Source organism: Nerophis ophidion, linkage group LG18 (genome assembly GCF_033978795.1).
Source record: "Nerophis ophidion isolate RoL-2023_Sa linkage group LG18, RoL_Noph_v1.0, whole genome shotgun sequence".
Lineage (NCBI taxonomy): Eukaryota > Metazoa > Chordata > Actinopteri > Syngnathiformes > Syngnathidae > Nerophis > Nerophis ophidion.
The window spans coordinates 24,243,226-24,266,872 of NC_084628.1; the positions used below are offsets into that span (position 1 = coordinate 24,243,226).

Consider the following 23,647-nt stretch of genomic DNA (forward strand, 5'->3'; position numbering starts at 1 on the left):
ACAAAATGAATGCAGAAAGAATACATTTCAGTGCTACTGAACTTCTATGTAATCATGGACACATCAGTGCTTAAAAATTAAAATCAAATTTTTTTATGAAAACTAGCACTTTACTGTATATAAAAAAAAATAAACATATCAGTCAGTGCATTACATTATCAACAACTGGGTGGTCTTATGAAAACCTGAGAACACATTTTAACTTGTACTTACCACCATGTGTAAAGTTTAAATTAAATCTGCACTATAGACTGCACATACATTTCAGTGCTAATACTAAGATTTCTTTGTAAACTTGACAACTTGAGAACATTTAACTTGTACTTGGCACTTGACAACATCCGTCATGTTTAACCTTAACCTGTACTTCACACACATTTCAAAACAGCATGTTCTTCTTCAGGAAGGGAGCTTTGCTTTAAATACGGTGTTGATTGTTGGCTGGCTAACAGAAACATTAGCATTAGCGTCACTACTCGCCCTTTCCCCCGTGGCAAGCTCAGGATGATGGCGGACAAGATGGCTGTGCATGTTCGTTGTGTTACCCGTGTACTTGACCTTTGTGAGACAGTTCTTGCAGATTGCGAACTCTTTATCAAGTGTTGTTCCATTGTCTGTATAGTAAAAGCCGAAGTGGGCCCAGACTTTAGATTTAAAATTCGCCGGTGCATCTTTCACGTGTTTTTCTCTGCTATTCGCTCCTCCGCTTTGCGCCATTCCCTCCATCTGCTGCTACTTCTTCTTCTTATTATTATTATTATTCTTTCCTTTCAAAGAGTACTGTACTAGAGTACTCTAGAGTACATGCTGAGCTCCATAATGTGGAGGCTCGAAGTAGTGACTCCATAAACCAAACAGGTTTTTGTGGGCGAATCTGTTTAAAACAGCTGTATGTTTATGTTTATAAATATCGATATGTGACGCCCGTGTATCGATAACGGGCCGCAAGAGGAAATATAGCGATATATCGTGGTATCAATGTTTTGGCACACCCCTAGTAAATACCCCAATGGTTTGTGATAATTATCAGATAAAAATTCATAATTATGAGATAAAAAGTCGAAATTATGAGATAACTTAGTCATAAGTACGTGATAAAAAAAAAAAAAGTTAAAATTATGAGCTAAAAATTCACAATTATGAGATAAGTCGACATTATGAAATAAAGTCGACATTATGAGACAGGAAAGTCGACATTATGAGATAATTTCGTCATAATTATGAGATAAGTCGAAATTATGAAATAAAGTCAACATTATGAGACAAGAAAGTTATAGTTATGAGATAAAAAGTCATAATTATCAGACAAAAAGTCAAAATTATGAATTCAAGTTAAAAAAAAACTATACATACTGTATATACCCTGATGGTAAGACATATTTATAAGATAAAAATGACGAAATTATGAGACAAAAAGTCATAATTATGAGATAAAAATTAGAATTGAAATTGGCAAAAATTAGCCTATTATGGAAGCCCGTTTACACCCAGAAAACATGTAAATACCCCAATGGTTAGTGATCATTATTGGATAAAAAGTCGTTAGTATGAGATAGAAATTCATAATTATGAGATGAAGAGTCGAAGATATGGGATAATTTTGTTATTTCATAGCACAAAGTAGTTTCAAAAATGGAATGCAACTGGACAGAGAGTTCATTGCTATCGCTAATGTCGCTAGCCGGGTATTGAAACGGGCCCTATGATGATTTTAACCCGCATTTAAAACGGCCACGCTCAGGCTTGGCGTTGTTGACGTGACCCCAGGATGCAGAGACAGGAGGGGGCGTGCAAGCACAATGGTCTATTGTTGAACACAAGAGAAAAACACAGACAACCCACACCTGTCGCGGTAGCATTGCCACAAAACAATAATCATCCAGCTCTGTCAACATGTACGAGTTGGAAAAAAGAAAAACCATCATAGGTCCTCTTTAAAAACAAAGCTTCAAGAAACATAAATGAACAAAACTCACAATTTAGAATGTATTTATTTCAATGTTTGACTGAGATGCTAGCAGACGGCTTTCTTGTGCATCACTTTCAGGACATGCTGGTGTGGACGGCCATGTTGTTGCGCAATAGGATCATGGACGTCTTAGCTGACGAGAAGGGTATGACATTTCTCATGGGTATGACATTTCTCATGGGTATGACATTTCTCATGAGCTGAATCAGTTGAGGCTACTTTGTTCTTACTTTTGCTGCTCTCTTCATGTGCTTTTCAAACTTAAAGGCCTACTGAAACCCACTACTTCCCACCACGCAGTCTGATAGTTTATTTATCAATGATGAAATATGAACATTGCAACACATGCAATGTGTTTACTAAATTGCAATTTTAAATTTCCCGGGAGTTTCGTCTTGAAAACGTTGTGTAATAATGACGTGTACGCAAGACGTCACGGGTTTTAAGGAAGTATGAGCGCTGCACACACACACAGCTAAAAGTCATCTGCTTTAACGGCATAATTACACAGTATTTTGGAGATCTGTGTTGCTGAATCTTTTGCAATTTTTTCAATTAATATTGGAGAAGTCAAAGTAGAAAGATGGAGTTGGGAAGTTTTAGCCTTTAGCCACACAAACACACAGTGATTCCTTGTTTAAAATTCCTGGAGGTAAAACTTAACTATGGATCAGAGCGCGGTCAAGCAAACATGAATCACGACGGAATGTCAACCAACAGGTTTCGGTGAGAAAATTGTGGTAAAAAGTCGCTTCTTACCGGAGAAAAGCTGAGCTTGTGCCGTCCATAGCTGCCGTCGACTCCCCTGAGACACTGCGCGTCAACACACCTGTGGACAAACCCCTCCGACTATCAGGTACTATTTAACTCACTAACACACCAGCACCGAAAGTTGCAAACTTTATCGTGGATGTTCTCTACTAAATCCTTTCAGCAAAAATATGGCAATATCGCAAAATGATCAAGTATGACACATAGAATGGACCTGCTATCCCCGTTTAAATAAAAAAATCTCATTTCGGTAGGCCTTTAAGTTGTCCTAAGATATGAAAATGTAGTTACCTTCTGTACATCCTTGGTTTGCAAAGTGGTTTTGAAAAGGCTGTTTCCTTTTTGTTAAAACCCTGTTTTTATGACAAACACACAAAATGCGCAATATTTTACCCCCCAAAAATGTTAAAAGTGGAATATTTGATGTGAAGTAATTGGACCCGTAAATAGGTCAATACTTCATAACAAGATTGATTTTAATTCATTATTATTTTTTTAAAGAAATGTCTGTTTAAAAAAAAAACATCCTACTAAAATTCTTGGGTATCCAAAAGGGCCCCACTCATACAAGTTTTAAAAATAAGTCATAGAGTAATATTATATATATTTTTTTACTTTCAACACTTAAATCTGTAGAATGACTTCCGACCTTATGTTTTTAATGCTTAATCATGTTTTTTGTTTGTTTGTTTGTCTTATGCTCTTTTTGTGAAAATATGCAATGTTTCTCCCCCAGAAATATTTTAAAGTGGAATATTTGGTGTGAAGTAATTGGAGCCTTAAATATGTCAATAATTCATAACAACATTGATTTGAAATTATTACTATTTTTTGAAAAATGACAGATTTAAAGAAAGAAAATCCGACTCAAAAGTGTTGGGGATCCAAAAGGGTCCCACTCATAAAAGTGTAAAAAGTAATCCATAATTATTATTTTGGTTTACTTTTAACACTTAAATCTCCAGATTAACTTCAGATATTTTCGTCAATTTGAAGTTTTTTATTAATTTGTTCATTTTATTTTTTATGTTTTTTTTCCGCCCGATTGTAGCTGAGATAGGCACCAGCGCCTCCCGCGACCCCAAAGGAAATAAGCGGTAGAAAATGGATGGATGGATGGATGTTTTATGCCTCTTTTTTCAGATAAGATGTGCAATAGTTTCCCCCAAAAATATTCCAAAGTGGAATATTTGATGTGAAGGAATGGGAGCCTTGAATATGTCAATCATTCATAAGAACATTTTAAATTATTACTATTTGTTGAGAAATGACAGACTTAAAGAAAAAAAAAGTGTTAAAAATGACTCATACTTTTTTCTTTTGTTGTTACTTTCAACACTTAAATTTCCAGATTATCTTCACATAATATTTGTCAGTTTGTAAATTGTTTGTTTTATGCCCCTTTTGTCAAAGAAAACCTTTTTTTATATGGGAAACATACAAAATAAGCAATATTTTCCCGCAAAAATATGTCAAAGTGGATTATTTAATGTGAAGTAATTGTAGCCATACGTATGTCAACCATTCATAACCACATAGATATTAAATTATCACAATTTCTTTTAAACAGTGACAGATTTAATGAAAAAATCCCACTTAAAGTCTTGGGGTCCCACTCATAAAAGTGTTAAAAATAATTCATATATTTTTATTTTATTTTAACATTTAAAGGGTCTGTTTGCAACGTTTACACAGATGTCGAAAGGGAAAACTTATTTTTTTTAATATCGTCAATTTTAAGTTTTTATTATTTTGTTCAGGGTTTTTTTGTTTGTTTCTTTTATGCCCCTTTTGGCAAAGAAAACTTTTTTTTTTATCTGGCAAACACACAAAATATGCAATATTTCCCCCCAAATTATGTCAAAGTGGCACATTTGATGTGATGTAATTGCAGTCTTGAATATGTCAATAATTCATAATAACATTGACTTTGAATCGTTATTGTTTTTTGAGCAATGACAGATTTAAAGAAAAAAATCCCACTGAAAGTCTTCGGGATCCAAAAGAATCCCACTCATAAAAGTGTAAAAAGTAATTCATACTTTTTTTTTTACCCCCCCCCCCCTCAACGCTTAATCTCCTGAAAACTTCAGATCTATTCATCAATTTTACGTTTTTATTATTTTTTTCATGTTTTTTTTTAATGTTTGTTTGTTTGTTTTAATGTCTCTTTTGTCAAATAAAACTTTGTTTTTTAATGACGCAAACACAAAATGTCTAATAATTTCTCCCAAAAATATTTTAAAGTGGAATATTTGATGTGAAGTAATTGCAGCCTTGGATATGTCTATCATTCATAAAAACATTTTACAAACCCCGTTTCCATATGAGTTGGGAAATTGTGTTAGATGTAAATATAAATGGAATACAATGATTTGCAAATTATTTTCAACCCATATTCAGTTGAATATGCTACACAGACAACATATTTGATGTTCAAACTGATAAAAACACTTTTTTTTTTGCAAATAATCATTAACTTTAAAATTTGATGCCAGCAACACGTGACAAAGAAGTTGGAAAAGGTGGCAATAAATACTGATAAAGTTGAGGAATTCTCATCAAACACTTATTTGGAACATCCCAGTGGTGCACAGGCTAATTGGTAAGAGGTGATGCCTTAATTGGGTATAAAAGTACCTTCCGTGAAATGCTCAGTCATTCACAAACAAGGATTGGGAAACGGTCACCACTTTGTGAACAAATAGGTGAGTAAATTGTCAAACAGTTTAAGAACAACATTTCTCAACGAGCTATTGCAAGAAATTTAGGAATTTCACCATCTACGGTCCGTAATACCATCAAAAGGTTTAGAGAATCTGGAGAAATCACTGCACGTAAGCGATGATATAACGGACCTTCGTTCCCTCAGGCGGTACTGTTTCAAAAAGCGACATCAGTGTGTAAAGGATATCACCACATGGGCTCAGGAACACTTCAGAAAACCACTGTCTGTAACTACAGTTTGTCGCTACATCTGTAAGTGCATGTTAAAACTACCATGCAAAGCCAAAGCCATTTATCAACAACACCCAGAAACGCCGCCGGCTTCACTGGGCCCAAGCTCAGCTAAGATGGACTGATGCAAAGTGGAAAAGTGTTCTGTGGTCTGATGAGTCCACATTTCAAATTGTTTTTTGGAAACGGGGAATGTCGTGTCCTCCGGACCAAAGGGGAAAAGAACCTTCAGGACTGTTATAGGTGAAAAGTTGAAAAGCCAGCATCTGTGATGGTATGGGGGTGTATTAGTGCCCAAGGATTGGGTAACTTACATATCTGTGTTGGCACCATTAATGCTGAAAGGTACATACAGGTTTTGGAGCAACATATTTTGCCATCCAAGGAACGTTATCATGGACGACCTTGCTTATTTCAGCAAAACAATGCCAAGTCACTTGTTACAACAGCGTGGCTTCATAGTAAAAGAGTGCGGGTACTAGACTGGCTTGCCTGTAGTCCAGACCTGTCTCCCATTGAAAATGTGTGGCGCATTCTGAAGCCTAAAATACCACAACAGAGACCCCGGACTGTTGAACAACGTAAGCTGTACATAAAACAAGAATGGTAAAGAATTCCACCTGAAAAGCTTCAAAAATGTGTCTCTTTAGTTCCCAGAGGTTTATTGAGTGTTGTTAAAAGAAAAGGTGATGTAACACAGTGGTGAACATGCCCTTTCCCAACTACTTTGGCACATGTTGCAGCCATGAAATTCTAAGTGAATTATTATTTGCAAAAAAATAAAATAAAGTTTATAAGTTTGAACATCAAATATATTGTCTCTGTGGTGCATTCAATTGCAAATCATTGTATTCCGTTTATATTTACATCTAACACAATTTCCCAAGTCATATGGAAACATGGTTTGTAAATTATTACTATTTTTTTTTTAGCAATGACGGATTTAAAGAAGAAATCACACTCAAAGTCTTGGGGACCTTAAAGGGTCCCACTCATAAAAGTGTTAAAAAACACTCATACATTTTTATATTTTTTTTAAGACTTAATGGGGCTGTTTGCAACATTTACACAGAGGCCGATGGGGAAAACTTTGTCTTTTTTATATGGCAAACACACAAAATATGCATTATTTACCCTAAAATATTTCAAAGTGGAATATTTGATGTGAAGTAATTGGAGCCTTGAATATGTCAATATTTCATAAAAACATTGACTTTAAATCATTATTATTTTTTGAGCAGTGACAGATTTAAAGAAAAAAAACACTCAAAATCTTGGGGATCCAAAAAGGTCTCACTCATAAAAGTGTAAAAAATAATTCATAATTAAAAAAAAAAATTTTTTTACTTTTAACACTTAAATCTCCAGATTAACTTCAGATATTTTCGTAAATTTTAAGTTTTTATCATTTTGTTCTTGGTTTTTTTTTGTTTGTTTGTTATTTGACCCTTTTGTCAAAGAAAACATTGTGTTTTATATGGAAAACACACAAAATATGCAAGATTTCCCCCTAAAATACGTTTGTATTTCAAAGTGGAACATTTGATGTGAAGTAATTGGATTTTTGAATATGTCAATAATTGATAAAAACATCCACTTTGATTAATCATTATTTTTTGAGCAATGACAGATTAAAAGGAAAAAAGCCCACTCAATGTCCTGGGGATCCAAAAGGGTCCCACTCATAAAAGTGTAAAAAATAATTCATAATTATTTTTTTTTTTTACTATTAACTCTTCAGTTTCTATATTAACTTCAAATCTATTCGTCAATTTTAAGTTTTTATTGTTTTGTGCGTGTTTTTTTTTGCTGGTTTTTTTTATGCCCCTTTTGTCAAAGAAAACATATTTTTTTTGATGGCAAACACACAAAGTATGAAATATTTTACCCCAAAAATATTTAAAAGTAGAATATTTAATGTGAAGTAACTGGAGACTTGAACAGGTCCATAAATATATATATATATTTAGCATTGACAGTTTTAAAGAAAGAAAAATGCCTGCATGGCAACTTTGTGTTATTAGTCAACATTGCAACTTTTTCATGCTACATTTAATTTCTTTGCTATTTTAGTCCTTTTTTTTTTTTTAATGTTTTTTTAATAGAATTTGAAAATTGTGCCTCGTGCCAATAAAAAAAATTAGCTTTGGGCCACAAATGTCCCCCGAGCCACAGTTTGGACACTCCTGATTTCCATCCGCATGGCATTTTGTTAGGACTTCACTCAATAAGGCCATCCTCAACCAACTACAAACACACACACACACACACCCACACACACACACGCACGCACACACACACACACACACACACACACACACACACACACACACACACACACACACACACACACATGAATTATTGAGGTCAGTTTTCAATTAGAGTAGCAGCTGACTAATCCATGTTTTAGTGGGAGAAGAAAATAATCCGCCTTTGTGTTTATGTCCTTCTAATGTGTGTGTGTGTGTGTGTGTGTGTGTGCATGCAGTATGTGTGGCTCATATTGTTGTTTACAAATCCTTCGCTCCCAAATGAAAATGTGAATACTAATAATAATGATGATAATATTGGCTGTAGGCTCGCACATAGTTTTTCAATCAGGCATCTCGTGGTCATCTCTCACTTCCTGTCTGGAGGTGCAGCCGCCATATTTGATGTGGCGAGAGCAAACTGAGAGGATTCCTCATTCATGTGCTGCATGGAATTGTACTTTCAACTTATTAGATGTTACGTATGTTGTTTTTTGTTGGTATTTGTCTACCAAATACTGAAAATGTGTAAGGTTGCATAAAAGGCATGAATTGTAGTCCAATCGGTCCATTTCCTCTTTTAGTTTACGGAAGGCGCTGCCAAAGTGCGGCCCAGGGGCCAATTTGGGTCCAAAGCTCGTTTTTTATTGGCCCTCGACATATTACAAAAAATTTTACATATTTATTATTAATGATGTTATTAGTAGTGCTGTCAAACAATATTACAAACAAATCTAATTAATCACAATTTTGAATTTGGATTAATCATGATTCATCACAAGTATTACTAGTATTATTAATAGTGTTATTATTAGTGTTAGTAGCACTTGTAATATTACTTGCTTGCAATTTGATTAAACAAATTTTCATGTTTGAGTTGATTTAGGTTTTACCCATTTTACCAAGTATTTCTGATACTGATTCTTACTCATTTAAATATATATATATATTAGGGCTGCGAATCTTTGGGTGTCCCACGATTTGATTCAATATCGATTCTTTGGGTCGCTATTCGATTATTTATCGATTTTTTTTAATTCAATGCGATTCTCGGTTCAAAAACAATATTTTTCCGATTCAAAACGATTCTGTATTCATTCAATACATAGGATTTCAGCAGGATCTACCCCAGTCTGCTGAACCAAAAATATGACTAATTAATATCTTTGTGAAAACATTGGACAGAGTGTGTTGTCAAGCTTATGAGATGCGATGCAAGTGTAAGCCACTGTGACACTATTGTTCGTTTTTTTTATTTTTATAAATGTCTAATGATAATGTCAATGAGGGATTTTTAATCACTGCTATGCTGAAATTATAACTAATATTGATACTGTTGTTGATAATATTCATTTTTGTTTCACTATTTTTGGTTTGTTCTCTGTCGTGTTTGTGTCTCCTCTCAATTGCTCTGTTTTTTGCAGTTCTGAGTGTTGCTGGGTCAGGTTTGGTTTTGGAATTGGATTGCATTGTTATGGTATTGCTGTGTATTGGTTTGTTGGATTGATAAAAAAAAAAAAAAGATAAAAAAAAAAATTTGAATTGATTCTGAATCGCACAACGTGAGAATCGCGAATCGTATAGCAGTGCGTATTCAGAACGCATGTTGTCAATGCTTCAGCGTCGAGCAGATATGTGTTTAGCAGCGGACATCATACTCTCCCCGAATTATAATAAACACCTCTAAGTCACAACTACTACTAGTATCACTTTGAGCCCGTTGACCTTCTAAAAACTTAAACTGCAGCTCAGCTCGCTCGCAGTTCTGGCTTGAGGTGAAGGCTAATTAGCTTTTAGCGTAAAGTTAGCTCATTTTGCTGTGTGTGTGTGCGTGTGTGTTTGCGTGTGTTAGGGGCAGCAAAGCCTTGTCTATCTGTTATTTCACATGAACTAACATGAACTCCATAGATTTCAGGGATGAATAGGCCCTCCTTTTGCTATTGTACTATTTTTTCAGCTATAGTTATATTAATCATTAGTAATGAAGCAGCCTAGTTTTGAATGGCAGGGTCCCTGCTATCACATGTTGACAAAAATATAACATTTACATAATAAAAGTCAAATGCTGTCATAAATTAAGCATGATGAGTTGACTTGAAACTGTTTCATGTTGCACTTTTTATATGTTGAAGAAAGGTTTTGTCATTTTATTTAATCAAAGCAACAACTTGAGGGATTTTAATGTGGATTAACATGTTCATAATTATCATAGTGTTTCCAATGTTAAAAGGATAAAGCCATTGTTTACAAATTTGGTGAATAAATAACCAAAAAATGTATATTGCGTTGTTTTCTTACTGTACCGAAAATGAACCGAATCGTTACCTCTAAACCAAGGTACGTACCAAACCAAAATTTTTGTGTACCATTACACCCCCTTATATATATATATATATATATATATATATATATATATATATATTGGTTTTGAAAATGAAAAATATCAAAATGGCATGCTTAAATTTTTTGTCAGTGGACAAAGTTTGGACACCCCTGTCCTGAATGGGTGTGGGATGTGGTCCAACCTTTGAAAGGCTGACCCAAGGTGTTGTTGGCGTGGCCAAGAGTCATAGCTCGCCACACCAGTACGTGCGGAGACGACGCACAAAAGCCCGACGAATGTCTCATGACACCCAGCCAACGAGGAACTTCACCGCCGGTCATGTTCAGTCACTTCCTGTTTGGCAGTCATGCTGCGTCGTGGCCCCTCCTCCAGATGTTCCTACTATCGAACATCTGCCAGGGCGCCGCTCCACTGCACGGCGGGAACATCTGCACACACTCGCCAAGTGGAAGTCACACGCTGGCATATGCACGCTCGCAGCTGCCAACAGGAAGCGCCCGCACGTCGGTTCTACCCCGCTTAGCGGCGCCCCCTGCTGCACAGGGTCAGCGGTCGCTTGGTGAACAATTGCACGAACGCTAGTGGAGGCATGTTTGGTCATGTGACCCCGCACACCACCGTGGCGTCTTCCAGTGGTCATCACGACATGCAAGCGGATGTTTGCATTATTCATCGGAAGGAGTGCATTGTCACGTCTCATAAAATATACATCACATGCTGCTCGCTGTCTAGTGCCCACCGGGGGTGTCTGTGATATGTTGGCAGCGCCGCCGCTTCCTACTCAACACGCAACCATTTTAGGACCATTTCCCTTCCTAACTGGCACGCTAGCATAAAAATAAGTTAGGCATCGTCAATAAGTCTATTAAAACAACTGACAATGACTGTTCGCTGGGGAACAGGAGATTACACTTTTTAAGGGATTTACAGTTGAATAGTTATCACACCGCTCCACTTCCGTAAAAAGTAGGGGTGGTCTTCACTTCCCCTTGGACTCGTGTGCACTTATAATGTGGACATAAACAAACTGTTGTGGACTTATTTGGACCTATACAGACTAGGGATGTACGATATGGTACTAATAAATTACGGACGGTTAGGGGTGTAACAGTACGTGTATTTGTATTGAACCGTTTCAGTACGGGGGTTTCGGTTCGGTTCGGAGGTGTACCGAACGACACGGACATATTAAGTAGCGCACCGCACGTTTTGTAAACAAAGCACACTGAGGCACCAGGAATTGATTTACGTGGACCCCGACTTAAACAAGTCGGGTGTTACCATTTAGTGGTCAATTGTACGGGATATGTACTGTACTGTGCAATCTACTAATACAAGTTTCAATCAATCAATTAATAAATGCCTACTGAGTCTATGGTGGGCTATGATAGACTGACCATACCTCCTCTTTTCACCAGATATGTCCTCTTTTACGGGGCTGTCCGGGTGGGGTTTCTAAAATGCCTCGAATGTCCGGCATTTTAAGTTATTGCTGCAATTTACGTTCAAAGTTAAGAAGAGATTAAAAAACAAAAAAAAAGTGGTGCCGCAGCAACATTCGTGCGGTAGGGGTGGAGACAGAGAGAGCGAGAGAGTTATGATAAACGCGCATGCGCTGCCAGGCTCTGCTTTTTACCCATAGATTTATCAGATTTAGTTTTTTATTATCTATAGCAGGGGTGTCAAAAGTGTGCTCCAGAGGCCATTTGCGGCCCACAGCTAATGTTTTAAAGGCCCACGGCACATTCTAAAAATACTATTAAAATAAACAAAAACATAACCAAAAGTGAAATAAAAAAGCTTATAGGTCTGGACTGCAGGCGGGCCAGGAAAGTACCCGCACTCTTTTACTATGAAACCATGCTGTTGTAACACGTGGCCTTGCATTGTCTTGCTGAAATAAGCAGGGGCGTCCATGATAACGTTGCTTGGATGACAACATATGTTGCTCCAAAACCTGTATGGAACATTCAGCGATAATGGTGCCTTCACAGATGTGTAAGTTACCCATGCCTTGGGCACTAATACACCCCCATACCATCACAGATGCTGGCTTTTGAACTTTGCGCCTTTAACAATTTGGATGATTATTTTCCTCTTTGTTCCGGAGGACACCACGTCCAAATATAATTTGAAATGTGGAGTCGTCAGACCACAGAACACTTTTCCACTTTGCATCAGTCCATCTTAGATGATCTCGGGCCCAGCAAAGCCAGCGGCGTTCCTTGGTGTTGTTGATAAATAGTTTTTGCTTTGCATAGCAGAGTGTTAACTTGTACTTACAGATGTAGCAACCAACTGTAGTTACTGGCAGTTGTTTTATGAAGTGTTACTGAGCCCATGTGGTGATATCCTTTACACACTGATGTCGGTTTTTGATGCAGTACCGCCTGAGGGATCAAAGGTCTGTAATATCATTGCTTACGTGCAGGGATGTCTCCAGATTCTCTAAACTTTTTGATGATTTTACGGACCATAGATGGTAAAATCCTTAAATTCCTTGGAATAACTCGTTGAGAAATGTTGTTTTAAAACTGTTCGACATTTTGCTTACAAATTGGTGACCCTCGCCCCATCCTTGTTTGTGAATTACTTAGCATTTCATGGAAGCTGCTTTTATACCCAATCATGGCACCCACCTGTTCCCAATTAGCCTGCACACCTGTGGGATGTTCCAAATAGGTGTTTGATGAGCATTTCTCAACTTTATCAGTATTTATTGCCACATTTCCCAACTTCTTTGTCACATGTTGCTGGCATCAAATTCTGAAGTTATTGATTATCCCCCCCCCCCCCCCCCCCAAAATGTTTATCAGTTTGAACATCAAATATGTTGTCGTTGTAGCATATTCAACTGAATATGGGTTGAAAATGATTTGCAAATCATTGTATTCTGTTTATATTTACATCTAACACAATTTCCCAACTCATATGGAAACAGGGTTTGTAGATAAATGAAGCGGAGTAAAAGTAGTGTTTCTTCTCTATATATATACTCAAGTAAAAGTAAAAGTACCGTATTTCCTTGAATTGCCGCTGGGCATATAGTATGCGCCTGCCTTGAATTACTGCCGGGTCAAACTCGCTTCGCAAAATAATTAGCGCATGCTTGGTATTACCGCCTGGTCAAACTCATGACGTCACAAGTGACACTTCCCCTGTCATCATTTCCAAAATGAAGGAGGCTGATTTCAATACCGGTAATTTGAAATTGCATAATGGGAAGAAGATTAAGAGCTATTCAGTAGGACTTAAGGTCCAAGCTTACATCACACTCAACTTTTTACTGCATGCCTTTGGTAAGTGCCGGAGTGAGAAGAGGTTTTAAAATAATTGGTGCATGCTTACTTTTACCGCATGCCTCTGGTAAGCGCAGGAGTGAGAAGAGGTTTTAAATTAATTAGCGCCCCGGCAGCAATTCAAGGAAATACGGTATGTTGCATAAAAACTACTCTTAGAAGTACAATTTATCCTAAAAGTTACTCAAGTAGCTGTAACGGAGTAAATGTAGCGCGTTACTTCCCACCTCTGACAAACATACTGTACATATACACACACTGTACATATGTATGTAAGTATGTGTGGAGACATTCTGTGTCGTTCTAGAACGCTGACGTGTGTGTGAGATATTAGCCTCCACAGCTAATAATTTAAAGGGGAATTTGGCCTATCAGTCACAATCCTTATGTAAGACGTGAACAAATCTTCAATTGAATTCGTAAATAAATGCAAGCAAAAGTCAGCTAACAACAGAGCTTATGTGAGTCACTCTATTCCGCCTAAAAACTGCGATTCAAAATATCCAAAAAGCTTCCATCGTTTTTTTTCTACATGATGTAAGTATATATGTAATGTAGTAACGGTCACATTTATAATATGTAATATCTAGGTATTTTTGCTCATTTAAGGCAGCACATTAGGCGGTATAGCTCGGTTGGTAGAGTGGCCGTGCCAGCAACTTATGGGTTCTAGGTTCGATCCCCGTTCCCGCCATCCTAGTCACTGCTGCCGTGTCCTTGGGCAAGACACTTTACCCACATGCTCCCAATGCCCCACACTGGTTTAAATGTAACTTAGATACTGGGTTTTACTATGTAAAGCGCTTTGAGTCACTAGAGAAAAGCGCTATATAAATATAATTCACTTCACTTCACATATACATTCACTGTACAAACATACATATACACACACTGTATATATACAAGTACATATATATACATACACTCATGCATATAATCACGTTTCATCAAGCATATATCAACGTTGTTACCCTAGGGCAGGGGTTGGCAACCTTTACATCTCAGAAAGCCATTTTGACCCGTTTCACAAAGTAAAGAAAACAATGGGAGCCACATAACTCTTTTGAAATTTTTTAAAAATAATACTGCATACAGAGTTTTTTTTGCTTTGTGCAATGCATAAACCAGTGGTCTTAGACACGCGGCCCGTACCTTAATATGAAAATTTAATGTTAGTGCGGCCCGCGAGTTTTATATGAATGCCGCTTGACAGCATCACACCTGCCAACCGTCCCAATTTTCCCAGGAGACTCACGAAATTCAGAGTAATTATTCTCTCGAATGTACGCTGGTGTTCACCTAATGAACAATAATAAGGGCGTACAATGATGTCACTACCGCCCTCTACAGTTTATACAAATAGCTTACCAGCCCAAAGAATTGTTTGACGATGATATTGCAGACACACATAAGTGACTGCAAGGCATCCTTATTCAACAGCAATACAGGTTACACTGAGGGTGGCCATTTAAATAACTTTACCACTCTTACTAATATGCGCCACACTGTGAAACCACACCAAACAAGAATGACAAACACATTTCGGGAGAACATCCTCACAGTAACACAACATAAACGCAACATAACAATTACCCAGAATCCCAAGCATCCATGACTCTCCGGGCTATATTATACACCCCCGCGCCCCCAAACCCGCCCACCGCAACCGACGCACGGAGGGGGGGAGGCGGGGTTTGGTGCTAGTGGGGTGTAAAATATAGCACATATACATATTACAACATATATCTCGAGATATGCAACAGAGGGAAGGGAGTTCGGGATCATTATGGTAGGTCGCAGCTCTCAGGCGCTGACCATCCATTCATCACCCCTATGGGATTTGCGTCAAGGGTGTTGGGTTGGAGGGGTGGGGTGTGTATGTGTGGCGTATATTTTTGTGGATGTGTGTGTGTGTGTGTGTGTGTGTGTGTGTGTGTGTGTGTGTGTGTGTGTGTGTGTGTGTGTGTGTGTGTGTGTGTGTGTGTGTGTGTGTGTGTGTGTGTGTGTGTGTGTGTGTGTGTAAGCCCGTAGTGTGTCTCTGTTCCGCGGCCTTGATGTATTGTGCAGTCGCAAGTCCAAAGTCAACAACAACAGGTGTGTCCATGAGAGACAAGAAGGGAGTTTTTTGTGTCTTCACCGCACTGACCTTCGGGAGAGTCTCGAATCCAGGAAAACAATCCCAGTTAGAATGTTTTGTATGCGGGTGAAAATAAAATTTGCTTTCCATTCTAAATTGTCTATGACTGGTCCTCAAAAACTGCAGGGTAGACAGTCCAATGTGATCCACAGTTCTTCCCGCATCCTCCAATCATTTGTGGCAGCTTTTAGGTACTTTGAAGACTGCCAGCAACTTCCAATTTGTCGACAAACCAGAGCAACGCTTACTCCAATGGGCAGATGTCCTGTTGTCATAATTCCGAATAGAAAGATAACTTCACGTCCTTCTTCTCTCAAGAGTCCGTCGTGTGTCCAGCAACAACCGGTTGGTCACGACAGCAGGTTCCCCCAAACCCAAAATCTTGTCAATTTTGTTGAGGCCAGTTAAATAGTCCCAATGTTTAGATTTGGAGAGCAGTGCAAAAAGAGGCAACAAGAAAGTTAAGACAAGAGAAAGAAGCAAGCAGGAGAGATGAAAAAGAGGAAAGGGGAGCGTCCACCCTCGATGAGTGCCGGAGAGACTGAAGTGGACCCATGTGGCCTGGTACAGTACGGACTGATTTGGACTCTGGTGGCTTACACAGACTTACTGTATGAGGACTTACTGAGAAAGTCCAGTCCTGCTGTAGTTTTGGTGTGAACGACATGTAAAGAACTGAACCAACAAGTTCCTCGGTTGTGTTTATCAGTACGGAAGCCAGGTCTTGGCTCTGCCCCCTGACCATGTCCCATTGTTTGCCAAAAGCAAAAGTGGCACTACTAATGTGAGCGCACGCACTCACTCAAAGGCGGCATGTGACTCGCCGTGAGCGTCGGCAACTTGTTGCTCGGGGTCAGAACCTCAGCTGGGCTCGTTCTGCTTCGTGCACACGTCTTGGCGGGCACGTGAGGACTCTCAGGCAAGCAGTGGTGCGCCTCGCTGTGGTTTTGGAGCACACAAGCTCAAACAGAGCGAGCCGGGAAATCCAAAGAGTCTTTAACGACGCGTTCACGTGTTGCGAATTGTTTAAAAAGCGTACACAAACAAAAGGGGCCGGGAAAATAAGAGAGCCGCTTCTCAAAACGCCAATAAAAAGCACCGCGGATAAAAACAAACAAAAACAAAACTTTGCGGTTCAAAGCAGAAGAATGTTTAATGCTTTGGAAAATAACAAAGTACTGTTTACTTTAAAATATTTGCTCATCTCCTTTTCTACTGAGGGCCATAGACTTGGAAATCGAAAGATGCGGCGGCCATTTTCGTATCTTTTCACCTTCAAAACCAATACAATATATAGATTTGTATTCAAAGAACTGAACAATTTCATGTGAATGCTGAAGAGCCAAAGCAGGACTAAAATGCTAACAGTTAGCACTCTGGCCTATAGTGTCATGTAACAAAAAAATTTTAGAGCAAAATGAGCAAAATAAAAACATAGCGTGCTAACAGTTAGCATTAGTAAAATACCAAAATTTATGACCCTGATGTGTATACCTGTAAAATGACCTAACAAAAAAATCTAGCAGGCTAATTTTAGCATGCTAAAATGTTAAATGTAGCATGCTTGAAGTACCAAAATATATCACTCTGAGATTTGTAACTGAAAATTTTGTTTAAAATGCTAGCCTGCTAACATTAGCATGCATCATGTACCGAAATATGACAGATGAGTATACCTACAAAATTAGCTTTTAAAAAAAGCTAGCATACTAACGTTAGCATGTGAACAGGTAATGTTGCCTACTTAACAAAAAAAAAACGTAGTTGAAAGAAGAATGTTCAATGCTTTGGAAAGTAACAAAGTACTATTTACTTTAAAATACTTGCTCTTCTACTTTTGTACTGATGGCCACAGACTGACTAATCGAAAGATCCGGCGGCCATTTTGGTATCTTTTCACCTTCAAAACCAATACAATATATAGATTTGTATTCAAAGAATTGAACAATTTCATGTGAATGCTGAAGAGCCAAAGCTGGACTAAAGTGCTAACAGTTAGCACTCAGGCCTATAGTGTCATGTAACAAAGAAATGAGAGCAAAATGCGCAAAATAAAAAGATAGCATGCTAACAGTTAACATTAGTGAATTACCAAGATTAATGACCCTGATGTGTATACCCGTAAAATTACCTAATAAAAAAATCTAGCAGGCTAATTTTAGCATGCTAAAATGTTAAATGTAACATTCTTCAAGTACCAAAGTATATCACTCTGAGATTTGTAACTGAAAAATGTGTTTAAAATGCTAGCCTGCTAACATTAGCATGCATCAAGTACCAAAATATGACAGATGAGTATACCTACAAAATTAGCTTTTAAAAAAAGCTAGCATACTAACGTTAGCATGCGAGCAGGTAACGTTGGCTACCTAACAAAAACAAAACATTGTAGTTGAAAGAAGAATGTTCAATGCTTTGGAAAGTAACAAAGTAATATTCACTTTAAAATACTTGCTCTTCTTCTTTTGTACTGAGGGCCACAGACTGACTAATTGAAAGATCCGGCGGCCATTTTGGTGTGTTTTTACCTTCAAAACCAATAAAATATATAGATTTGTATTCAAAGAACTGAACAGTTTTATGTGAATGCTGAAGAGCCAAAGCCCGACTGAAATGCTAACAATTAGCACTCTGGCCTATAGTGTCATGTAACAAAAAAGTAAGAGCTAAATGAGCTAAAACATCAAAATTAAATACCAAAACACACTGACGCGTATACCTGTTAAATCACCTACAAAAATATATCTAGCAGACTAATGTTAGCATGCTAAAATGCTAACTGTAAAGTAACATTCTTCAAGTACCAAAATATATCACTCTGAGGTTTGTACCTGAAAGATGTGTTTAATATGCTAGCCTGCTAATGTTAGCACTCATCAAGTACCAAATAATGACTGATATATTAACTCATAAAAAAAGCTGGTATACTGTACTAACATTAGCATGCGAACAGGTAACGTTCGTCGAGTAACAAAAATTGGACGCTGATGTGCATATCTGCAAATAATAAAAAAATAGCATGCTAATATTATAATGCTAATGTTTGCACTGTTAAAAAATTAGCTATGTGCCGTAAATGCACTTTGGACACGCCTTCATAAGCTAACTTTTAGTAAGTGTTGGCTTGCATTAAAGGCCTACTGAAACCCACTACTACCCACCACGGAGTCTGATAGTTTATATATCAATGATGAAATATTAACATTGCAACACATGCCAATACGGTCGGTTTAGTTTATAAAATTACAATTTAAAATTTCCCGCAGAGTTTCTTGTTGAAAACGTCGCGGAATGATGACGCGTGCGCGTGACGTCACGGACTGTAGAGGACATATTAGCGCAGCACCATTTGCGGCTAAAAGCCGTCTCTTTTCATCCGCAATGAAACAGTATTTTGGACATCTGTGTTGCTGAATCTTTTGCAATTTGTTCAATTAATAATGGAGAAGTCAAAGTAGAAAGATGAAGGTGGGAAGCTTTAGCCTTTAGCCACACAAACACACAGTGTTTCCTTGCTTAAAATTCCCGGAGGTGAAGCTTTACTATGGACCAGAGTGGTCAAACGAACATGGATCCCGACCACTTGTCAACCGGCAGGTTTCGGTGAGAAAAATGTGGTAAAAAGTCGCCTCTTACCGGAGATCAACTGAGCTTGCGCCGTCCATGCAGCTGCCGTCGACTTCCCTTAGAGACTGGCGTCAAGACACCCGTGGACACACTCCTTCGACTATCAGGTACTATTTAATCTCACAAAAACACTAGCAACATAATAGAAAGATAAGGGATTTCCCAGAATTATCCTAGTAAATGTGTCTAAAAACATCTGAATCCGTCCAATTGCAATCGCCTTTTTTTTTTTTTACTTTATTTTTATTTTTTTTTTCCTAGTCCTTCTGTTATGATGCACACGCCATCTGCTTCTCCCTCCCCAGCAGTAGCACCTAGAGGCCCCGCTGTTCGCACAGCAAGACACGCCCCCGCACGTGCCGCGCAGACTGCAGCCATGCGCCTCCACAGCTGCCGACAATCACCTATCAACGCAGCTGGTCTTGACGAGAGGCAGCGGCATAAAGACTCACGCCACTGACTGCTCCATGCCGGAACAACCTTTTGATTCAGTAAGCTTCACGGCTCTGGCTCCTCACCTGTGTCCCGCTCTCTTGCTCGTTTTGTCTCCCTCGTGCCTAGTTCTTATCTGTCCTTGTCGTCTGCTATTCCCACAGTACCTCCGTGTCTCTGCAGTGAGCGGTGCGTCTCACCTGCTAAATTCTTTCCCCGGACTCTGACTGCCTCCCTGGACCCTCGACCCCCCGCGCTTGCACCTGGATCTCTGGACGTCTCTCTCTTGCCCCCACGGACCTCGCTAGGATTTTGGACCTCTCTCGCTTCACCCTTCTGGACCTGTTTGCTACTGCAATCAACACACACTTACAACAACCCCAGGTAACTTATATTTGAGTAACTTCCACACATAGCCTTGCATCCACACACATAGTTGCATACACACCCCATGTACTCATCAAGCCAAAATAAAACCTTTGAGCTAGACCTCCTGATGTCGTGCCGTCTCCTTCCCCCAGTATAAACGTAACAGTTTGTTCCGGCCATGATGGAACCAGACGGCACGCAGATATTTCAAGCCACCCCTCTGTCCCGAGCCCCCTCGACACCTGAGATGTCTGCCATGTCGACAGTACTCCAGCAACACCAGAATCGTTTTTCCGAATTGGAGGACCATCTGAATGTCTCCATCTCTCGCCTGCAGGCTAGAGTGAACACCCTCAGTCCAAACCAGGTGACATTCTCCACGCCTGACACGAGCACCCCAACGACACCTTCCCTAGGGGGTCAGCCTCAACTTCGGGAACCCAAGATTGCCAGTCCTAAATCTTTCGAGGGGGACTTTGAACTTTGCAGAGGTTTCCTGGTACAGTGTGAGTTAAGATTTCAACACCAACAGTCTCGTTATGCTACAGATGGTGCTAAGATAGCATTCATGTTCTCACTGCTTTCCGGTCCGGCATTGAAGTGGGCCACAGCAGCTATTAATAAGACTTTGGGACTGAGCTCCGATTACGTTGCTTTTCGTACTGAGTTCCTCGCAGTCTTCAACCACCCAGTCGATGCTGGGGACGCCGCCACAAGGCTGCACACAATCCGGCAGGGCTCCCGCTCCGTAGCCGCTTACACTCTTGAGTTCCGCACTCTGGCAGCTGACAGCGAATGGGGAGACAAGGCACTACAGAGCGCTTACAGGAGAGGCCTTAGCGAGACCATAAAGGACGGCTTGCTGCGGGACCGACCTTCCTCCTGCCGGGAGCTCATCGAGTTGGCCCTGCTTTTCGACCAAAGACTGTTGGAACGTGCCGCAGAAAGAGACCAAAACCCCTCCAGCTTCACATTGACACCCCTACCTCGACCTGCCGACCGTTGTCTTGCAGGACAGACATTTCCCCCGACTATGTCCCCTGCTACTATCACGGAGCCGATGCAGATAGGCAGGTCTCGATTGTCGACTGAGGAACGGGAGAGAAGATTCCGGCAACGTCTCTGCCTCTACTGCGGCCTTGCGGACCACATCATCCGCCACTGTCCTTCGCGACCGAGGGACCTGGCTCCCCAACCAAGAGGTATGCTGGTGAGCCATACCGCCGTCCCCACCTTAAAGAGGGAGAGAATGGATCCTGGCATACTGTTTCCTGCGACCTTGGCCTGGAACTCGAGGACATTATCAGTTGGGGCCTATTTGGACTCCGGGGCAGACGACAGCTTTATCGACTTTGAATATGCACGAAGAACCGGGATCCCCATGGTTCCTCTCGATACCTTCCTCTCTGCTCAAGCTTTGGACGGACACCCTTTAGGTCCCATCAAACACCGCACTATACCCCTGTCATTGACCCTCTCAGGCAACCATACTGAGACCATCAGCCTCTGGGTACTGGATGCCCCATTAGCCCCCTTTATCCTCGGCCGCTCCTGGCTTTGTCAGCACGACCCCCATATATCCTGGTCATCTGGCAGAATACTGGCATGGAGCACTTCCTGCCACGCGCACTGCCTCAGGTCTGCAGTAGCTCCCCCTTGCAGACTCAAGCCCACTTCACCACCTCCCGATCTATCCCGTGTTCCTTTGGCGTACCATGACCTGGCGGCTGTCTTCAGCAAGGAACAAGCTCTTTCTCTTCCACCCCACAGACCCTATGACTGCGCGATTGACCTGATCCCCAACGCGGTCCTCCCGTCCAGCCGTCTGTATAATCTGTCCCTCCCTGAGAAGCAAGCCATGAGTGACTACATCTCTGAGTCTCTCACCTCCGGAATCATCACCCCATCCAAGTCACCGGTGGCAGCAGGGTTTTTTTTTGTTAACAAGAAGGACGGTTCTTTAAGACCCTGTATTGACTACCGACAACTCAATTGCATTACCGTTAAGAACAAATACCCATTACCCCTCCTGAGCTCATCCTTTGAGCCCCTTGCCCCTGCCACCATTTTCACAAAGTTGGATTTACGTAATGCCTACCACCTGGTGCGCATCAAGGAGGGTGATGAGTGGAAAACGGCATTCAATACTCATCTGGGCCATTTTGAGTACAGAGTCATGCCGTTCGGGCTCACAAACGCGCCTGCTGTCTTCCAAGCCCTTGTGAACGACATTCTAAGAGACATGATCGATCGGTTTGTTGTTGTTTACTTGGATGACATTCTAATTTTTTCTAAGGATCTACAGGAGCATCACCGACACGTCCGCGTCGTTCTTCAGCGACTCCTGGAAAACCGCCTCTTCGTGAAAGCCGAGAAATGTGAGTTTCACGCAACATCTGTTGACTTTCTGGGCTTTATCATTGAAAGCGGTCATATCAAGGCTGACCCCAAGAAGGTGGAAGCAGTAGTGGAGTGGCCCAAGCCTTCTACTCGGACGGAGCTAAGGCGCTTCCTGGGATTTGCGGGATTTTACCGACGGTTCATTAAGGATTTCAGTAAGGTGGCCGCACCACTCCATGCTCTCACATCTACCAACATTCCCTTTCAGTGGACCCCAGAGGCCGGGAGGGCCTTTTGGAGCCTCAAGAGGAGTTTTGTCTCTGCCCCTATCCTTGTTCATCCTGACCCAGACTGCCCATTTATTGTTGAGGTGGACGCCTCCGATTCAGGGATTGGGGCGGTGTTGTCTCAGCGCTCCAGGTTAGATACCTGTATCCATCCCTGTGCTTATTTTTCCAGACGCCTTTCGCCTGCAGAACGTAACTATGATGCTGGTAACAGGGAGTTGCTGGCAGTCCACGGCGCTTTGACAGAGTGGAGACACTGGCTTGAAGGGGCCAAACACCAATTTCAGGTCCTCACAGATCACCGCAACCTCCTGCATGTCCGGTCAGCTAGAAGGCTGAATGACCGTCAGGCCCGCTGGTCCCAATTCTTTTGCCGGTTTGACTACGTCCTCTCGTACAGGCCGGGCTCCCGCAATACTAAGGCTGATGCCTTGTCCCGGAAATTCTCGGAGGAGCCCGCCTGCACCGTCTCTCAAGAAACCATCATTCCTCCGGCCCGAATTATCGGCATGGTCACCTGGGAAGTGGAGAACCAGGTTCAGCGTGCCCTGCGCTCCAATCCCGGACCTAGGGGCGGACCCCCCAACAAGCTTTTTGTTCCCCGAGAACTACGCGCCAAGGTTCTGGACTGGGGGCATTCCAGCATCATCGCCTGCCATCCGGGATTCCAACGCACACTCTCCTTCATTCGACGGCGGTTCTGGTGGCCGTCGATGGCTTTGGATATACGTGAGTTTATCGCAGCATGCAGTACCTGTTCTCGTAACAAGTCTTCCCACAGACCGCCGGCGGGCCTGCTGTGCCCCCTAACTGTCCCCGGTCGTCCCTGGTCACACATCGCGCTGGATTTCATCACTGGATTTCC

At 40.7% G+C, this 23,647-nt stretch overlaps 1 protein-coding gene across 3 annotated transcripts in view; it reads left to right on the forward strand.

The window, feature by feature from the left end:
• The window catches only part of si:cabz01090165.1 (uncharacterized protein LOC100333421 homolog), a 95,855-nt gene that overhangs the window by 22,936 nt on the left and 49,272 nt on the right, over positions 1–23,647 (forward strand). The window contains exon 2 of one of the 3 annotated variants that reach the window (XM_061877756.1): positions 2,690–2,825. The exons of the other annotated variants lie outside the window; for them this stretch is intronic. The gene's annotated coding sequence lies outside the window, so the exon portion shown is untranslated. The remainder of the gene's footprint in view (positions 1–2,689; positions 2,826–23,647) is intronic. 3 annotated transcript variants of the gene reach the window in all.